The sequence below is a fragment of the Bombus affinis genome, chromosome 18 (genome assembly GCF_024516045.1).
Source record: "Bombus affinis isolate iyBomAffi1 chromosome 18, iyBomAffi1.2, whole genome shotgun sequence".
In the NCBI taxonomy this organism is placed as follows: domain Eukaryota; kingdom Metazoa; phylum Arthropoda; class Insecta; order Hymenoptera; family Apidae; genus Bombus; species Bombus affinis.
Window position 1 is genome coordinate 1,308,777 of NC_066361.1, and position 21,445 is coordinate 1,330,221.

At 40.9% G+C, this 21,445-nt stretch overlaps 1 protein-coding gene and 1 long non-coding RNA gene across 2 annotated transcripts in view; one reads left to right on the forward strand and one right to left on the reverse strand.

Moving 5' to 3' along the window:
* Positions 1-11,560, forward strand: part of LOC126926697 (uncharacterized) — a 154,975-nt gene extending 143,415 nt beyond the window's left edge. Inside the window, exon 2 of the long non-coding RNA XR_007714786.1 lies at positions 9,084-11,560. This is a non-coding gene — a long non-coding RNA (uncharacterized LOC126926697). The remainder of the gene's footprint in view (positions 1-9,083) is intronic.
* Positions 1-21,445, reverse strand: part of LOC126926632 (uncharacterized) — a 59,022-nt gene that overhangs the window by 16,997 nt on the left and 20,580 nt on the right. The window lies entirely within an intron of this gene.

Here is a 21,445-nt window from a genome sequence, read left to right on the forward strand (position 1 = left end):
AACAGAGTATGAGGTGATGTGCGTGATAGGTATAGAAGAATCACTCGGTATTGTTTAACAACAACTATTTATTTGCTTGTGTTCGTGGTATACACTAGCGCGCCGAAAGCACGGTACAATTATCGGTTCGAGATTACAAGTTCAAGCTCGGCGCGATACCTTACGCGGTGGTTCGAGTCGAGACGATTGCACAGATGTCGAGGAATTCCGATTCGCTATTACGTACGACTGCGGGCGGACAATTCAGATCGGCGTCTTCCAACTTGCCTCGCGACTCGCGATAGAACAGAATGAATTTGTGTCGCGATGATGCTCCTTAGGAAAACTGTGCTTGGGTGTGTCTAAGGATACGGAATCATCGGATTCGTTAAGGAAAGCGTTAGTTCAGAGAGTGAGGGAAATGGACGTCGCTGTTAATTGGCTAAATCGTGAGTTGGTGGTTGGAAAGAGATGAAAACTGCCCTTGAGAGAAAGTTGCTAGCGAGGAGCGTCGTACGTGAGGAAAAACAGATTTCCGTAGTGGGTGGTATGTGTAGGGACTATTGAGACAAAGACTATTTGTTCCTTTAGAGAATCTTAGCTGCATGAAACCTAAGATTTATAGCGGGTCCTTAGGCTCGCTGTAAATATTCGGAGAGAGTGTATCGACATCTGGCAATCATCTGTTCGAAGGGTAGAGTCCTTGTGTAGCGAGGCACGGGACAGAAACCGTTGGGAAGTTTGCTGTCGAGTGCCCAACTTCCAACGAGTGCTAAACTTCCCAACGGTTTCTGTCCCGTGCCTCGCTGCACAAGGACTCTACCTTGCGAACAGATGATTGCCAGATGTCGATACACTCTCTCCGAATATTTACAGCGAGCCTAAGGACCCGCTATAAATCTTAGGATCCATGCAGCTAAGATTCTCTAAAGGAACAGATAGTCTTTGTCTCAATAATCCCTACACATAGCACCCACTACGGAAATCTGCTTTTCCTCACGTACGACGCTCCTCGCTAGCAACTTTCTCTCAAGGGCAGTTGCCATCTCTTTCCAACCACCAACTCACGATTTAGCCAATTAACAGCGACGTCCATTTCCCTCACTCTCTGAACTAACGCTTTCCTTAACGAATCCGATGATTCCGTATCCTTAGACACACCCAAGCACAGTTTTCCTAAGGAGCATCATCGCGACACAAATTCATTCTGTTCTATCGCGAGTCGCGAGGCAAGTTGGAAGACGCCGATCTGAATTGTCCGCCCGCAGTCGTACGTAATAGCGAATCGGAATTCCTCGACATCTGTGCAATCGTCTCGTCTCGAACCACCGCGTAAAGTATCGCGCCGAGCTTGAACTTGTAATCTCGAACCGATATCTGTACCGTGCTTTCGGCGCGCTAGTGTATACCACAGACATAAACAATAAATTGTTATTGTTAACGACACGATTGATTCTTCTAGACCTATCACGCCCATCACCTCATTTGCATGGACGAGAATTCGTTGTCGTAACTGATTGCAATTCTTTGAAGGCATCCAGTAATAAGGTGAGTTCAAATGACAGGGTACACAGGTGGTGGGCTTAACTACAAACCTTACGTAGATTTCTCACGTAGATTTCTTTTTGCGGAACCCTATAGATATTGAACGTACTAAAAATATCAAAATTAAAGAAAAAGAGATAAATTTGGCTGAAATTACTGAAGGTTGGTTGTTAGCGGAGCAGTGTCGTGATCCTCAAATTTTGGAGATTGCTACAAAGTTGCAAAATGATGAGCTCGCAGAAGACATCGCCAGTACGTACGAATTACGGTCTGGTACTCTTTATCGTAAGATACAAAGAAAAGGCAAGACTCTCTGTTTGCTTATAGTTCCTAGAGGCTTTAGATGGTCCGTTATCAACCATGTGCACCAGTCAATTATGCACTTAGGTTGGGATAAAACGCTTGAGAAGCTGTATGAGTATTACTGGTTCGAAGGAATGGCGAAATATGTTCGTAAATTCGTAGAGAACTGTCATGCTTGTCGGGTTTCTAAGGCAAGTTTGGGTAAACCACAGGCCAAACTACATCCTTTACCTAAGACCAGCATACCTTGGCATACAATGCACATGGACATAACGGGTAAGTTGAGTGGTAAAAGTGATTTAAAAGAATACGTTATTGTTTTGGTTGATGCTTGTACAAAATTTGTGTACTTATATCATACCCGTAAAATAGGTTCTTCTAATACTGTAAAGGAGCTTAAGTCAGCAATATTTTTATTCAGCAGTCCTTGCCGGCTGATAGCGGATCAGGAAAGATGTTTTACGGGCAAAGAATTCCAAGATTTTGATCAAGGCAAACGTATTAAGCTCCACTTAATAGCTACCGGTGCTAGTAGGGCCAATGAACAGGTAGAGCGTATCATGGGTACCTTGAAGAACATGTTTACAACTGTGGAAACGACTGGGCGATCATGGCAAGAGGCGATTGGCGAAATACAATTGGCTTTAAATTGCACCACCAATCGTGTGACTAAATCAAGTCCTTTGGAATTATTAATCGGGAAAACAGCAAGGCCCTATGGTTTATTTATACACTCCGGAAGTGCATGCATACGGAATATGCACACAGAATACGTTATACGAAGTTAGATAATGGTACTGGCCCGTCGACAACCGAAGTCAAGTTTAGCGTACGGTCAAAAGCTGCGTCCGTTGCTGCCGCGCTCATCTACCGCCGGTGGAGTACGTGATGGATAATTTGCCAGAGGCGCAAGTAACAGAATCCCGTCCATTCTCAAACGTCGGCGATGATTATTGTAGGCCATTCCACATCAAGGAGAAAAGAGATTGCAACCACCGGCAGATCAAAGTATATGTAGCCATCTTTGTATGCCTAGCAGTTAAGGCTGTGCATATTGAGCTCGTTGTCGATTTCACGAGCGAAACCTTCATCGCTCGGCGAGGGTTTTGCTCAACCATTCACTCCGACAATGGCACAAACTGCATTAGGGCAAATAACGAATTACGAGAACTTCATGACCTTCTATAATCGCACGAACCAAAAGGAAAAGTACACGCATTCCTAACCGATAGGCAAATTAAGTGGTGCTTCATTCCTCTTCATTCCCCGCATTTCAGTGGACTGTGGGAAGCCGCGATGAAGTCATTCAAACGCCACCTCAGACGCGTCATCGGCAACGAGTTGCGTTTGAACAATTTAACACCCTCATCATCGAAATTGAATGCATCCTTAATTCAAGACCACTAGCTCCAATATTCATCGACTCAAATGATCTTCTGGTCTTCATTCCCGGCCATTTCCTCGTTGGCGATTCATTAATGAGTTTGCGGGAGCGAGATTTCAGGGACATTTCATCCAACCGACTCCCCTTACGGTTTTTCTTACAAATTTAAATTCGTTCACTGCTTCTGATAAAGCTACATACTCGGCAGTTGTTGATGACTTTTTGTTACGCTGCTTCGCTTCTTCGATTTCCAGAAAATTGCGTTGCCGAAAAATCTTATTACAAATCCCGTAGTGGATTTTCTATCTACTTTATCAATAGGGTGGGCCTTTTGGGTTGTTCGATAGGGTTGGCCGCGTTTGCGGCGTCGATTGCTTCGATGGCGAGGTGAGTGTGTGTCCTCTCGTTTTGCCTCGTAGTACCTCATTCTCTTTTTTTATTACTTCCACAATTGCACTTGGCGTTGTGGCCTCTTTTGTTGGTCCAGGTTGTGGTTGTGACCTGCTGGTCTCTTGGTATTGTAGTATGTCAAATCTATTTTTGATTGGATAGATGCGAATGGGGCTGTTTTTGTAGGCTTCGTGGTTTCTTTTCCTTCAGCATTTCTTCCTGGGTGTAGTGCTTTTCTTCGTCTGTGCTTTCCTATTTGTTCTCTAACCCTTTAGCCCTGGTCACCAGATTTGGTTGCGGGTTGAGTTTCTGCGTCTTTTGCGCGGAAAGTCTTATGATGCTGTTAGTGACTTTGGTTGTCTTTTGTGTTATTATTTTTCGTTTAATAATATGGCGGGTTCCGCCTCATCGCTATCGGTTTCATTATCGTTGTCTGCTATTTTTTTATTCGTTATTTTTATTTTTCCTTTATTTATAATGAAGAAAACACGTGCGCTATTTTTCACTTTTCATCACTTCTTTTCCACTTTTTTTTAATCACTGTATGACTGGATAGGTTAACGCGCTGTTAGGATCTACGCCTGGTATGACTGCGCTGCTGTCATGTAAACTTGAGGATTGGATAATGAAATAAAATAGATGAATCGTAACACAACTATTAATTTTGTTTTAGTTAAACTTTATTACGAATTCAGCAATCACAACGGAATACACACTGAATTAACATAAATCACAATTCACTCCAGCCACGTTATGTAAAACTTAGTTACAATGATACCTTAAGTACGTGACTGTTAGAAGGGTAGAGACCGGTCAAGATATATTGACTATTCTAAGGATACAGAATAAGTGAAGTTTTACTGACGATATTGTGCCTGAGGAAAGCTAGGGGTGGGTGTGCTAAGGACACGGGACTATCGGATTTGTTGGTGATAATTTTGGTTAAGGAGGCGAGGGCAGTAGACACCGTCTCCGATTGGATAATAAGACGGTTGGTGGACCAGCAAGGGTTTTAGCCGCCTTCGTGAGAAAGTTGCTAACGGAATATACCAGACGTGAGGAAAACCAACTTTCCCGTAACTTCCCGTGATAAACAATAATTGCAAAGGACACTTGAAATAAAAGATGCTTAATTAACCTAAGGGACCTTAATTATGAAAATGCCAGAATTTATGATGGGTCCCTAAGACTATTGAGGGTACGCGCGAAGAATGTCTGGGTGCCATCCTGCCCGCGGTGTATGGCCTGGTCTCTGATGTAAATTGACGTTACACTGCCGTCGTCCAACACCAGTTAGTGTTGTCCGGTGCTATTTGCTGTTTAGTGCAGCCACATAAACATCAAGCGGAATTCATGATTATTCTATTGTAGAGCTCAGCTGTTTCATTTAACTCGTGAACATAATGTGGGCATGATTCTACGAAAATTTCCTCTTCCCTCGTTAGATTGTATTTTTGTTCTTATATTCTTTTCCATTTTTGCATCTTAGTCTCTTTATCTTCTTACCAGTAAGATTTTCAACTTTGTTTATATAATCAAGGAAACAATTATAAATTTCACCTTTTGATTTCAAAGTATAAATAATTGCGCAGTTACTGTAGTCATCTATAAATGTTAAGAAATATTTTAATCCATTGTTACGTTTCGCTATTTAAATTTGAAATTGAAAACTATTTGATTTACTTGAACGATACCTTTTGAGATCTATAATAGAAAATTTCAACCGATACTGTTACGTCACCTAAAGCATCTGCACTCCAGCCCTCGCGACCGGACAGCCAGCGGCCTGCGTAACGTCATTTCGACCCTCAATAAACTTAAGGACCCAATATAGTCTTTCACTTTTACTGTATTGTATTAACAGGCGTCTTCGGACAATCCCTTTGTCCTGAAGAATTTCTTAAGCCTAAAATTATTTTCGAAGCACATCTGGTTTTTAGAGCGGTCCTTGAGTTTATTAGGCGCAATTAAAAATTACGGAGAAAGCGAACACACACCCATTAGGGAAAATCCAAATAACAAGCTAATAAAGCAATCAGGTTTTTTCCATGAACAAGGTCACCTATAAACCCCGATGGTAGGAGGCGTCTGACTCATCCCGTAAGCATCAGCATAGGGCATAACCAATCGACATCGCGGATCGTTACCCTCACTTTTCTTAACGAAAAGTGTGAACAACGAATCCGCGTTTGTCATACAAAAGGGCACACTCACACCGAACTTTCTTCCGTATGAACGCAAGAACGCCCAATTAGTCAAATATCTAACGCGTAACTTCTAACATTAAGTCTCATACCGTGCTACTAATTCAATTGTAAGAGCCTTGCTCTATATGGTATACTTCTATCTTATTTCAGTGCGATAAGTTATTGAGTGTTTATATCTATTAAATCGTGTAGACTAAGTGTTGGAAATATATACTTTAACTCTGTGACCCACAGTGTTATAATACCTGAATCACCCCTATTATCTTAAACGAAATACGGGGATCGAACTATTCGTGGTGTCGATCATTCTAATCGTAACGGGAATTTACGACTCCCGTTGACGCGCATTCTAACGACCGCGTCTCCCCGCGATAGCTCGAAAATACAGATACGGTAGTTGCTGCTACCAGAAACAGTCTAAAGGCTGTTTCAATTAGATATTTTATCGTTAAACCAAATACTCGTGGGTAGCGTTAATTACAGTTCAAGGCGACTGGCTAATAGTCTCCACGTTTCGGCTAACCTGCTGTGTGCAGGAATACTAGCACGGGAGATGATTGTTCGGAATAAACAATTATTATTGGCACGCGTATTTATTTCGTCCGGCTGGATAATGTTGGTATAGATATTTTATGATTTTTATTCGAGAGACAAACCGACAGAATTATTACATAAACGTTCCGATTGGCAGAATAGTAACGAATTATTAATATTAAACAAAATTTGACTAACCTGATGTTGGCCTCCGCTGATGAACGGGCAAGATACCGTCAGGATTTCAATTTTCATCCTGATTGGTGTCTGATGAGCGGGCTGGAGTGATTCCGGTTTTCACAATGATTCACACTACTATAATTTTCTGAGGTTTAAATCTTTATTTAACTTGAGAAGCGATTCGACCCGCAGGTCGCCGATGAATACGATTATTATTATTCGGAAATTTTTCTCGCGGAGTAACGGTGAACACAATTGTTGTTCTTCTCAAACTACTCCGCGTAACAACAAACGACCAAACGAATCGAAAGAATAAATCTCGTTAACTGAATGAATGAATCTCCGCAAGAATTAACTAAGACTTGACAAATTGAGACTGAAAAACTAGCTAGAAGCTTGAAACAACTAAACTTTTCAATATTAACTGAAACAAACTGAGTCAACTGACCCTTTTGAATACTAACTGAAAACAAACTGAGCCAGCTACCATTTGAACTCTAACTGAAATAAACTGAGCCAACTAAATAGAGTCTTTTAAATTCTCACTGAAACAACTGAGTTAACTAATAATCTCTTAAATTCTAACTAAGATAAACTGAGGCAACGAATAGTAATCTTTTAAATTCTCGCTGATACAAACTCAGCCATCTAAAAGAAAACTTTTAAATTCTCACTGAAACGAACTGAGCCAACTAATAACAATTATTCTCATTGTTTCTCGGATCGTTAATTGGTCGAATATTCCATAATGTGGATTTCATAGATAATTCTCTAGGTTCGTAGAAATATAATTCTATATATTTATTTCTTTGTGTTTTAGTGGTTTAATAACGTATATATATATATTATGAATTTTTCCCAAAGATACGCATACGCATGTGTATATCTATATATGTGTGTATCGCAAAGCAATCTTGTATACGATTTTCACTTTTATTAGAATGCTGATGTAGTGTAGTATATTTTATTTCTTTTATATTTTATTAGATTGCCAATTATTCAGATTCACAGAGTAGGTCACACACACAGATATGTATACACGTGTGTATATATATGTCGGAGATGAAAGAACACCGGAACCTTCCCTTTGGAACTTTGGGAAAATCCCTTAACATTATAATCTAGATTCTAATCATAGCCGTAATTAAGCAATTGCCGTCATTCGATCCGACTGTATTTATTTGAGATTTATGATAGTGAGCTCGGGCTCGAGGCGACAATCAGTCGCCGAACGTAGCCGCGGTCAAAGGGATGAACGTTTTGTCTAACAAAGGCATGAAGTAATTCTATAGCTCTCCTTAAAAGAAATACTTGGGACAGGGCACGACGGTAAACGTTTCAATGGTTTCTGCCCCGTGGCTCGCCACACGCAGACTTTGTCCTTCCTAAGATGATTGCCAGATGCCAACGCATCTTCACAGTATATGTTTAGTTGGGCGAGGACCCGCTACGAATATTAAGTTTCAATTATACAAAGTCTTTCAAATAGACAAATAGTCTGTGCCCCAACTACGGGAAGATAAGAGAAATCTATCCTTCCACGAACGACGCTTCCCGCTAGCAACTTTTCCCAAGGACAGCTAATATCTTTCTCTAACCACCAACATGGAAATTGACCAATTAACAGCATCGTCAATTTCCCTCACCCTTCGAACGAAGACTTTTCTCCGCGAATCCGATGATCCCATGCCCTTAGGCACACCCATCATAGATTTCTTCGACAGCGTCACCGCGAAGGAGAGCCACTCTCTCTAGTGCGATCTCATCGGAAATCGACCTGTCTTTCGTATACGTAATAATTGCCCCTTTCTCTAACATACAGTGTAACTTAGACGCTAACGAAGGGTAAAGTTCGTCATCCCGTTGACCGCGGATTCGTTATTGAGCCTAGGATCATTGTCATTAGCTTCTCGAGTATCTAATTATCGCGATTACTTGTCCAATTCCATCATAGTTATATTTGCACTAGTAAATATCTCCTCTATTGCATAACGATCACGTCTAGCGCCAATAGGGATTCGTTTCACGCCCTTAACCCTAACTCTAATCTTAACGCCAACCCGACATATATTTGTGTTTTCGCAGAGAAATCTCATACATTCGAATCGTGGCTTGTTTTATTTATTGGTTCATTTAATCATTTCATTTTATTTGTATTTTATATATCATTGTTGATTGGTCTCTTCCTATTGTTTCATTTACTTTATTTTGTCTGTCTCTGTCGTATAATCCTTTTTATTTTGATTGGTTTGATAATTAAATTCATTAGTTGTTAGTTAATTTATTTGTTACGTCGCGTGAAAAAGTCCGCGCGACGTACCTTAATGTCTGACCATCAAGGCCCAAGCGTCGTTAGAAAAACTCTCAATAAACCTAAGGCCCACCATAAACCGAGTCTCATTAGCTTGCAGGAACCCTGAATCCTGCAAGTATTTTGGGTTTATAGCCGGTACTTAAAAAGATCCTTAGGTCTATTGAACACTTAAAGATTACGGAGAAAGCTGGTAGTTATAACGGGGAAAACTGTTAATTATATGATAGGGAAAACCAGGCATTTATAGACTAGAAATGTCTGGATTTTCCCACGAGTCATGCCGGTAGGATGCTTCCATATCCCAACTTCAACCGTTAACGTCTTAGCCAATGGGTAGCGCGGATCCTTGTCCTCACCTTTTCTAACGAAAAGTATGAACAACGAATCAGCTTCCTTCGTTCCAATGGGACGCCCATACCGAGCTTTCCTCCGTAATCACATCAGAACGAACATCAGAGTTCTTTATGGTTTCGACGAAGAGGTTATCTAGCCCCGACGGAGAGTTCCTACGGCTCTCACGGTGCCTAGAGTTTCCATAGCTCTCACAGTCAGTCGTTCGAGTCAATACGAGTCAGTCGTCAGTTCAAGCCACTCAAGTCACACAGTCGGAGTCAAGCAGTCGACGTCTCCTCATTCAGTCTTTCGGTTGATCCAGTTGATTCGATTCAGTCAAAGTCGGATCTGATCAATCGCCACATCTACTACGACACAAGAGCCTTCCTCTCTCAGATTGGCAGTCAGAATCTGAGCAAGATCCAGGCAATCTTCATACTCAACGACGTTACTATTGTGTGTGATTAAACGAAGCTGTTGGAGAAAAATATAATCATAACACTGCAAATCACGGAGTTATATTAATTCAACCACCCTTATTATCTTAACGGAAATCAGGGGATCGATCTACTCGCGGCGTCGATCATTAGAATCGTAACGGGAATTTACGACTCCCGTTGACGTGTTTCCTCGCGATTGCGTCTCCCCGCGATTGGTCGAATTTTTACATATTATTATTGATCGTGTTTAATTATTCGTACGTTGTTGGTTCGTGGCGTCACGTGCGGAGCGCGGGACGTGACACCATCATACCCGGTACTATTATGAGGTCCATTTAAATCGGTATGTAACGGCACATGAGTCATAGGACGAGGTGGATCGAGATCATCTCATGTTTTTTTGTGTCTCGGAACACGGATACGGCCTTGACGCTCGAATCATATTGATAAACAAAAACAAAGTCACCGGTATGGGCAACCGTCGATCTTAGAAATATTCGAATTATCCGACTGCCCTCTGACCAATATAAATATATGGACGCGATCGCGGCCGAGGCGAATATAACGAGTGACACTTATTAGCGAGCAATATCTTCGAGTCGAGTATGCCACGAGCGAACATATTCTATCCGAGCGAACATATTCTATCCGAGCGAATACAGTAGACGAGCGTCTTACGACAGTTTGTACTTTATCTATTTATTTATTTATTTAATTTATTCGAAATATATTTGACGGATCGCGACAACAATCTCTCGCTCTCGTTATTTCACATTATCTGTCCTCGACCAATCCTCCAGAGGTATGTATTAATTATAAAATCTCGTGTGTTCTACTACGGTTATTTTGGAAAGGTAAATTGTACATTTTATTTTGGATACATGTTCCACTTTTTAATTGTATTTGCTCAAATTTTTCTAGCATTCCCTCGACTCAATCTTTCTTACACATTCTATCTAAATAATTAAAGTTTACATGTCATAAAATCCTGTGAAATTCTTCCTTATTTATCATTTTTTCTACATTTTTAGCGTGAGATCCTTGCCTTTCAATGTAAGTACTTATTTTATACAAACCATGATCTTTGAATGCGATCCTTATCAATTTTCTGTATTTCTTATAGATCTTTGACGTGTTTTCTGCTGAAAGTATCTTATTTTCCTTCGTTACTCTCGCATAGCTAATCAAGTTTCTGTCCATTTCATTCGCGTAAAATACATTAGACATTACAATTTTAATCCTCACTGTGTTTACTACAAAGTAAGTTGAAATTTTCCCGACTTTTGTTCCTTTTAGAATTCTACCGCCTCCTATTTTTACATTTATCGGGTTTTTTAAATTTTCGTACTTAACAAAATATCCAATCTATTTATCGCTAGTATATACTGTGATGTTATTCATACTATTATAACGCTCTACTTGCGTTGGGAGGGATGCAATTCCTTGATCGCTATAGCGTTGTTGCCAGCCTCTGCTTCGTCCTCGTTGACCAAATCCCCGTTGAATATATCCTCGTCCTCTTTGGCCAAAATCTCGTCCGCCGCGATTCCTGTTCCGCTGCGGCTTATATGCACCTCCTTCCCATTGCGCTCCGCCATTGTTTCCGCCTCTGCACGTGTTTGTGCTTTTTTTTACCACGTGACCGTACTTTCCACAGCCATGGCACTTTATGCCCCTTTTTTCGACTTTCAATACATTCAACCTTTTCCTATCACTTTCACTCTGGCTACGCGTTTCCCACATTGTAATTTTATTTTTTAAAATTTACAAGTTCGATCACTTTCTTTCAATGAGTCGATTAAATCACCAATGAGTCTGGTAGTTTTATTCAGCATGTAGTCGAGTTCTTCACGTTAACTTACGTTTGCACCAACACTCTTTAATTCATTTATAGTTTTTTCAAATTCCGTGAAAAATAAATTTGATTCTACAAAATCTTTCAACCTCTCAATGATCAATTGAAAGGGACAAAAAAGGGCAAAGCGCCCATTGAGTGGTCAGGGCAATCCGAAACTAGTTTTCGCGAGTCAAAACGCGCCCTCGCTAACGTCACGATATTAGCGCACCCGATACCTGGCGCGTCCAATGGCTTCGCGATGGACGCATCCGACTACGCACTAGGAGCGGTTCCGCAGCAATACGTTATCGAAACTTGGCAGCCGTTGGGACTTCTTACAAAACCCTTGAACTCCGCACAGCAAAAGTAGGGCGCGTACGACCGCGAGTTATTCGCTATATCCACCGCGTTCAAACGATTTCGACACGCCATAGAGGGGAGAAATTTCACCATCTTTACAAATCATAACCCTCTTACATATGCGTTCAACGAAAACCCCGACAAGTGCTCGCCACGACAATTCCGACACTTGAATTATATCGGACAATTCACCACCGACATGCGGTACGTAAAGGGGCTCGACAATAAGGTGGCCGACGATCTGACACGCATCGAAGCGATAGGAAATCGGAATTTCCTACATCGGAATTTCCTGATACACGGATGTATCACCACACTCTCGCCGGCGTGTAAGAAAGCGACGACGAACTACGCGACATGGTTAACACCGGCACATGCGCATTACAATTAACGAAAATACGTTTCCCTGATCACAGCATAGAAATATATTGCGATGTATTAGGAAACATTGTACGACCGTACGTAGCGAAATCCTTGCGGCGTGACACATTTAATGCACGGACTTTCCCATTCTGGGATACGCGCCACCCAAAAACTGGTGACAACGCGTTTCGTCTGGCCGTCCATAAACAAGGATTACCGGAAAGACCATGGACACGGCAATGCATCCCATGCCAACGATACAAAGTCACCAGGCACGTATCCTCTCCTTCAATGGGTCGCTTTAAATACATATACGTGGACATCATCGTGATGCAATACTCACAAGGCTTCCGATACTGTCTAACGTGTTTTGACCGTTTTTCGCGTTGGCCTGAAGCCATTCCCATAGCCGATATGAAAGCGGCAACCGTCGCCGCGGCCCTCCTAAATACATCTGATAGCTCGTTTCGGCGCATCTCTAACAATAACGACCGACCAAGGACGCCAATTCAAATCGCAACTGTTCAATGAATTATGCCGTTGCTCGGCGTCAAGCATATACGCACAACGGCCTATCATCCCGCGTCTAATGGATTGGTAGAGCGCCTACACAGACAACTAAAGGCAACGATTAAGTGTCACGACACTAACAACTGGGTGAAAATTCTCCCAATCGTTTTATTAGGAATACGAACCGCGATAATGAGGGATCTTAGCGCAACGGCGGCCGAAACGGTTTACGGAACAAGCATACGACTATCGGCGGAATTCTTCTTGCCAACAGAGCAGCAGGCCAATGCGGAATACGCGAACCGGCTTAAAGAATGGATGGAGAAGGTCAGGCCACAACCGGGCACGCCTCATGCCTAAAGAAAATTATCAAATCCAAAGAATTAGAGTCCTCGCCTTACGTTTTCTGACGCGATAGGTAGCCCTTTACAGCCTCTATTCGATGAACCCTTCAAAGTCATAAAAACGGATAAAAAAAAAACTACGTTATCAAAATAAACAATCGCGACGTAACGGTCTCCATCGACCGAATAAAACCTGCGTATGTTGTTACGGACGATTTAGAAGAAAAAAGAGTCGAATTTCGTAACATACTGATTCTCGTAGTTCTAACTAACGCCCGCGATGAAAACGGCATAAACAACAACGATCAGAACGCGGAAGAAAACACCAGGAACAGGTACGTTACGAGATCCGAACGGAGAGTCTGTAGCGGCACTCGACGGTAAAATTCATAACGGTTTCCGTCCAGTGAACCCGCTACACAAAAATCGTGTTTACAGATAGATTAGTTTATCATAGATCCGACAACCTTGGGCGGTTACCGAAGGATAATCAAAATCCGTCGTTTTTGTCGTGATCATATGCCCTCGAGTCGACTACCCGAAAAGTCAAAATTCGTAAACAAGGTCGAGAGTTCAGCGTCCGTTGGGATCTTTCGAGAACACCTTCAAAATTAAAATCCCGACGCCTTTCGTCAACTCCGACGGTTATAAATATAGCGAATAGGGAAGCGAGACAATCTTTGTTATCGAGTGACACGAGCAGTAATAAAAACTTAATAAAAACTTAATAAAAACTTTATCACTGGTAGGGGGTAATGTAGCGGCACATGATTTAGAGGACAAATCAAATCATGTTGTTGTTTTGCCTCGGAGTATCAAGACCGTTAGAATGCAAGTAATGTAAGAACAAATAAACTTCTGGCAAAACAATGTCGCCGCTACATGCAACCGTCAAGTTAGGACGAATTGGAATTTTCCAACTTTCCCCCGACCAGTATAAATAAACAGACGCGATCGCGGGCGAGAGAGAGAGAGAGAGAGTATAGTAAAGTATCAAGTCAATATCAAGTGAGTATCGATAGAGCTCAACAGCGCTTAACGAGTATCTATTTCGGATTACTTGTTGTATTTACGATGCAGTGTACGTTTATTTATTTATTCTAACTATATTTAACAGGCGCGACAGCAATATCTCGCTCTCGTTATTTCGCACTATCTATGCTCGACTAAACCTCCACATAGTCTCTTCCAGCTATGAATCTATTGCCCAAAGCATCAAGAACGTTATCAAATCCTTCTTTAGCAATGGAGTGTCTGGGAGGGCAATATACTGCTGAAGTGGTGATTGTACATTGGCAGTCTCCTATTGCTACGTTTCTCCTTAGCTTGGAGGTAGTTTTTCCGGAATGTTGGAAGCTCGTAATGCTTAATGCTGCATTTGATAGTGATTCCGGTGCCACCGTGGGCTTTTCCACTGGAATGTTGGGTATGGTAGAAGTTATAACCGTTTATTTTGAGATAGTTTTTGTATTAGTTTATCCATGATGAGTGTTAATAATGATAGTAAGTTGTTTATTTGTTCAGATTGTTTTTCGATTAATTTTTCGAATCTAGAGAAGTTGTCTGTGTTTTATGGTTTGGGAACACTATTTTGGGAATGGTCCCTATGGATATTCAAATTATTTTGATTTCCTTGTACTGCTTGAGTATAGGAGATTGAAGTAGTAGTGAATTTTGGAGGACTGGTCATTTGATTGGTTGTCTGTTTGGCTCTGAGTTTAGGATACTTGTTTATGTATAGGTTTTGTAGGCTGAGCATCCTTTGTAGTTAGTAGGATGGTCTCCTTGACAGTGGATGCACTTCGCTGGGGTTTCTGGTGAGTTCGTACTTCAGTTCGTCTAAGTTAGCCGAGTGGTGGATGTTGCGTAGTACCACTCGAAAAGGTCTTTCCTGTTTATGTTGGTAGGTGTGAAAGTTGGAGTTCAAGGGTTTTAGTAGTTTTGTTATCTTCCTATATGTGTCTGGGTTAGCTGGCAGAATTGTAACCTGATTGATGTTTATTTTTAATTTGTAGTCCCCTTTGATGATATATTTCTCAATGTACTTTACCATTGTTTGTATATCCATCACATCATCAACGAAGATAGGTGAGGGAGGGGGATGTTTTGCTTATGTTGATTAGTTAGTGATTCAGCAACGTCCATGGAGTCGTTTGTGGATTCTAATATTGCGTATCTATTGAAAGTGGTTACACAGCTTGTTGACTGTTCGTTCTGAACAGCAGTTTGCATTTATTTTAACTGTTTCTAGTTTACGCCTTTTAATGTTTTTGGTGTCGATAGTAAGGAGGGATATGTTGTTCTTTTGCCACGGGGGAGGTAGCGCGGTGTACTTATGGTTTTGCTCTAGCGAGCCTCGCGATTCTTGGGCCATCATCGAGCTAGTTAATTCAAGTTGAATAACTAGTCGATAGGCTATGAGGCTATGATTCGGGTAGAGATTAGGAGAGGTTGGAATTTTTTCACTACTAAGATAGGAAACACTTGGATTATGTCTGTTTCGATTCACTATCAACAGATGGGCGACACTAGATCACGGCGCCACAGAGAACTAAACATACGTCTGCACGCTTCGGCACTCAACAGGAAACTGAGGAGATTCAACTGGCTCCGAAATTATTAGACACTGTTAGAAACATCCTACTCCCACTACAACTGAGTGTTTTCAGAAACTTCCCAATGAAAGCAGAATGAGGGCGAGTTATCCATTAGATAGACAGCACTCATCTACGTCATCGTCATTGATATCGTCGTTGGCTTAAGAACACATGACATTTAACAGTAGGTCTAAATTCCAAATTTTATAATACATTCGATATCATAAGCGTAAAAACTCCTATGGTAATTATACACGATAGTAAACAAAACTTCAGAATACAATAAATATATGTAGGACTTAGAACGTGTCACGTTATTCATTTATGTACCTATTTATGAAGTATCTTGCGATGTCGTGCGAGGATCGGGGCTAATATATGTATGCAGAGTTGTGCGGTCCACAATGCGTTTCTTTTTTCTGATATTTTTTTTGGGGGGGGGCGACACTACATATATGCAGAAGCGTGCGATTTGCAATATATTTACATTATGCTAAGACTAACGAAAAAGTATTAAGCAGAGGAAACATAAACCTCCGGATTTCTAGGTGGGCAATATTTCTATAAGATTACGACTACAAATACAACATTTTTCGGGCAAAATAATGAATAGTGTTGATGCTCGTAGCAGATGTCATAGTCTTTCCTCTCCTAAGAAAAGGGAAAAACCGCACGTAAAGCCTGTTGAGTACTCGGAAACAGTGGTCGAATGTACAGAGTAAGAGAAATATAGCGTACATAATCACAGAATCGTTATTCAAAAGCCAACCTTCGGCCTTACGACTTCTAAATCGCGTGTGAAATGTATTCAGACCAAGAACGGACGGATAATCAGTTCTATTTCAGAAAGAAGTTAAAGAAACTGTTATACCAACGCTTAACGCCACCTTGCACCAACACGTAGCCGGACACTCATTTCCGCTAGAATCGTTACATGTTACATACGTAATATATTTTGTAATTACGCAATTTGTGTAGAAACTAGAAGCTATCTCTGCGCACAGTTATTGAGAATGAGATTTATAAGAACTGCAGATTGCGCGTTAAGCATGAAAACATAATGCAACATACTACTTCAATTTCGCACCTGGCTAATCTGAAAACTAAAGGAGAATTGATTCGTGGAAATTTGCGCTTTTTGAATTTAATCAGATAGAAAACGCTTGAAGGATCCTGAAATGGAAACCGAAGGTATCATTAAAGAAACTGTAACAATAATACAAAAACATTTAGCGTAATTCGTGCAACAAATTGTAACACGTGTATCAATATCGTTTTCTATTAGAAACCGATCTTCAGGAGCCGAACTGTTACGTCGCATAAAACATCTGCATTCCAGCCCTCGCGACCGGACAGCCAACGGTCTGCGTAACGTCATTTCGACGCTCAATAAACCTAAGGACCCACCATAGCCTTTCACTTTCACTGTATTGTATCAACATGTGTCTTCTGTCAATCCGTTTGTCCTGAAGAATTTCTTAAGCCTAAAAATATTTTCGAAGCACATCTGGTTGGCGTCCTAATTATTGCCGACTCGATAGATCAAGCTTTAGAAAGATTGAACACCGTATTAGATACCCTCGTAAAAGCCGGATTCTCTTTTAACTTTGCAAAATGTTCTTTTCTAAAGACATCGGTGTTCTATTTGAGATATGAAATTCATAACGGAGAGGTTCGTCCCAACCCGGGTAAAATACGCGCCTTAAGTTTTTTTACCTGCGCCAACGACCGCCACACAGTTCAGGCAGTTCATAGGGTTCGCTGCGTACTTCCGAAAGTTCATCAGTAAATTCTCACAGATGATGAAACCCCTGTATGCGCTCACCTCAGGTAACGGAAATATAACTTGGACAGATAGGCACAAGAAAATAAAACAACCGGTAGTTTCCGCCCTGACCGACGCGCCGTTACTAATGATATTCGACCCCAATTACCCGATAGAACTACATACTGACGCTGGCTCGGAGAGTTACGGGGCGATTTTGATGCATCAAGTCGAAGGTAAGAGCAAAGTAATAGAGTATTACAGTAAAAGAACTACCCCCGCGCAATCTAGCTATAATTCCTACGAACTAGAGACGTTAGCAGTCGTAAACGCAGTCAAACATTTCCGTCACTATCTACATGGCCAGTTCCGCCTGGGCAGGCGACCTAAACGGACGTGCGAAACAGTGCTCCAGTGAAAGTGCGGCAAGAGAGAAGAGATAGGGACAAAGTTAAAGCCAAAAATAGACAAAACGTGGAATCATGCAGATTCCACCAATAAAAATAATTAACTCCGGTGAAACATTTTTCATAAATAAAGCTACAGACTCTACATATGTAGAGAAAAATGATGATATTATGGAAACAACACAATCCGACGAAGAGCAAAACATACCAATACACCAGGAAGAAAGCTGGACGGTGGCAACCTCCAGCAAAAAACGGAAGGTAACCCCGCTCGCAAGCGCGAGGAAAATTGATACATATGAAAAAAAACAATGGCTACAAGATATCAAACTGCACAATCCATTCAGCGCACTGCCAGAAGAGGCAGCAACGGACCCAACGGAAAGTCCGACAAACCGTACACCCAAACCACCACCAATATACGTAGACGCAAAAATAATTGACCCCCTCATCGAACTGCTAAACAACATCGCAGGGAAAGACAACTACATCATCAAACAAATAAAAATAGACCAGGTTAAAGTACAGACCAACACCCCAGAAACATTCAGAAAAATTACAAGATCACTAAAGGAAAAAAATGCAGCATATCACACTTTTCAGCTCAAAACAGACAAAAGCTACAAAGCAGTAATCAGGGGACTACACCCAAAAACAAATACCGGAAAAATAAGTGAAGAACTGGCAAAAATCGGACACCAAGTAAGATCAATAAATAACATAAACAAATACGATACCAAACAACCACTACCGCTATTCCTAGTTGAACTAGAACCTAAAAACAACAATAAGGAAATATACGATATAGAAAAATTACTAAACACAATAGTAAAAGTAGAGCCACCCAGACATAAAAAAGAAATCCCACAATGCATAAGATGCCAACAATACGGACACACCAAAAACAATTGTAATAGAACCCCGGCATGCGTTAAATGCGCAAAAAATCATCTCACGACACACTGCCCATCCACGGGAAAAATTGAGGAGGTTAAATGCTACAACTGTAACGGAAACCACCCAGCCAGCTATAAAGGATGTGAAGTAAGAAAACAATTACAACGTAAACTGTTCCAGCCCCTACGAAGCAGAACAATCACTAACACACAAGCCCAACAGGACAGCACAAATCCTGAAATAATTCCAAGTACAGAGCAAGCAACAAACACCAAACCTATCAGCACCAACACCATTGGTGGTCTAAGCTATGCTCAAATAACCAGCCAAACAACACATACACACAACCAATACCACAGCAATAGTAACAATGACACTGCAGAAATCAAAGAACTACTCAAACAATCCATAAAGAACACCGAAATGCTAACCAGAATGATAAGCGAACAAAATGCAGTACTAAAACAGCAAACTCAACAAATCACAGTCATGCTACAACTAATTACAAACGTGCTAAGCAAAAAATAAAAACGGACACTCTAAAAATAGCAGCCTGGAACTCAAATGGCCTGCAACAACGGGCCCTCGAAATTAAAACATTCATATACAATAACAATATAGACATACTACTTGTCTCAGAAACACACTTCACTACAAAAAGCTACTTGAAAATACCATACTACACCATATATGATACCAAACACCCCTCAGGAAAAGCTCACGGAGGGACAGCAGTGATAGTCAGAAACGATATCAAACATTATCTACACAGCCAAGTTAACAAAGAATATTTACAAGCAACCACTGTTACAGTTCAAACTAGCAGCAACTACTTCCAGTTGTCAGCAGTATATGTGCCTCCGCGACACAAAATAACAACACAAATGTGGGAAGAATACTTCCAGGAACTAGGGGACAAGTACATCGCAGCGGGAGACTACAACTCAAAGCACACGCTTTGGGGGTCAAGAAACATTACACCTCGAGGTAGAACACTGGAAAAATACATAAGAAATAATAACCTAAATATATTATCCACAGGAACACCGACACATTGGCCGACTGACCTGAACAAAAAACCAGATCTTCTGGACTTTGCAGTTACAAGGGGACTAAACACAAATAAACTAAAAATAACACCCAACCTCGAGCTCAGCTCCGATCATACACCCATAATAATTGAATACAGAAACAAACCAATTCACTATAGCAAACCAGAAACACTATGCAACAAAACCACCAAATGGCAAACCTTCAAAGAAATAATAGAAAGCAAAATAAACTGCAACATCCCGTTAAAAACTCCTGAACACATAGAACAGGCAGTAGCAACATTGACAGCAACTATTCAGGAAGCAGCAAGGACAACCACTATTCCCGAACCAACCAGCAGACAAACAATAACAATCCCGCAAGAAATACTCGACAAAATCAAAGAAAAAAGAAAAGCAAAAGCAAAATGGCAAAAATACAGAACCCGAGAAAACAAAAAACACTTAAACAAACTTGCAAAGGAAATAAAAAACAAAATAAAGGAGCACAACGATAACGAATTCGCAAAGTTCATAGGGACACTCTCCACACACGAGAACACCAACTACTCACTATGGAAAGCCACGAAAAAAATAAGGAAGCCAATAATACCCGTCCCGGCAATCAGAAAAGCAGATAACACATGGGCAAGAAGCAACGAAGAACAAGCCGAAGAATTCTCCAACCACCTCTGCAACACATTCACACCACACATTATCAACAACAGCAACCTCAAAAGTCATATGGAAGAGGATCCACAAACCACTACTACCACAGCTGACAAGGAATACACCATACCTAAAACATCGGCACAAGAAATTAGAAACATAATTGATAAAACAAAAAACAACAAAGCGCCAGGAATCGACCTAATCAATGGTAAAATCTTGAAAAACCTTCCGCCAAAAGCAATAAGACTAATTACAATAATATTCAATGCAATTCTAAGAATTCAATACTTCCCCAAACCATGGAAATTAGCACAAATCAAAATGTTACATAAACCAGGCAAAGACCCGCACCAAACTGCATCTTACAGACCAATATCACTGCTCCCAGTATTTTCCAAAATACTGGAAAAGATAATATACGACCGCATAAAACCAATAATAGAGACAAAAAAACTAATACCGGATCACCAATTTGGTTTCAGAAACAAACACTCCACGATAGAGCAAATGCACAGGCTTATAAACGAAATAATAGTAGCACTAGAAAACAAGGAATACTGCACAGCCCTCTTTATAAACATAGAGAAAGCATTCGATAAAATTAACCATGAAAGTCTACTACAAACAATTAGGAAACAATTCCCGGAGCAAATACACCACTTAATAAAATCCTACCTAAGCAGCAGAACCTTCGTAATAAAAATCAAGGACACACATTCTCAAGTTAAAGACATCAAGGCCGGGGTACCACAAGGAAGCGTCCTAGGCCCAATACTATACACATTATACACGGCGAACATACCAACAACTACCAACAGCACAGTATTGACATTCGCGGACGACACAGCTATACTAGTCAGGCATACTAACCCAGAAACGGCAGTCAAAATACTACAAGAACATATCGTAAAAATAGAAAATTGGCTACAAGAAAAACAATTAAAAGCAAACCCCAATAAATGCAACCATATTACATTCACGCTACGGAAAAAGATACCACCAAACATCCTATTGAACGGTACGCATATAACGCAAACAAAGCATGTCAAATAC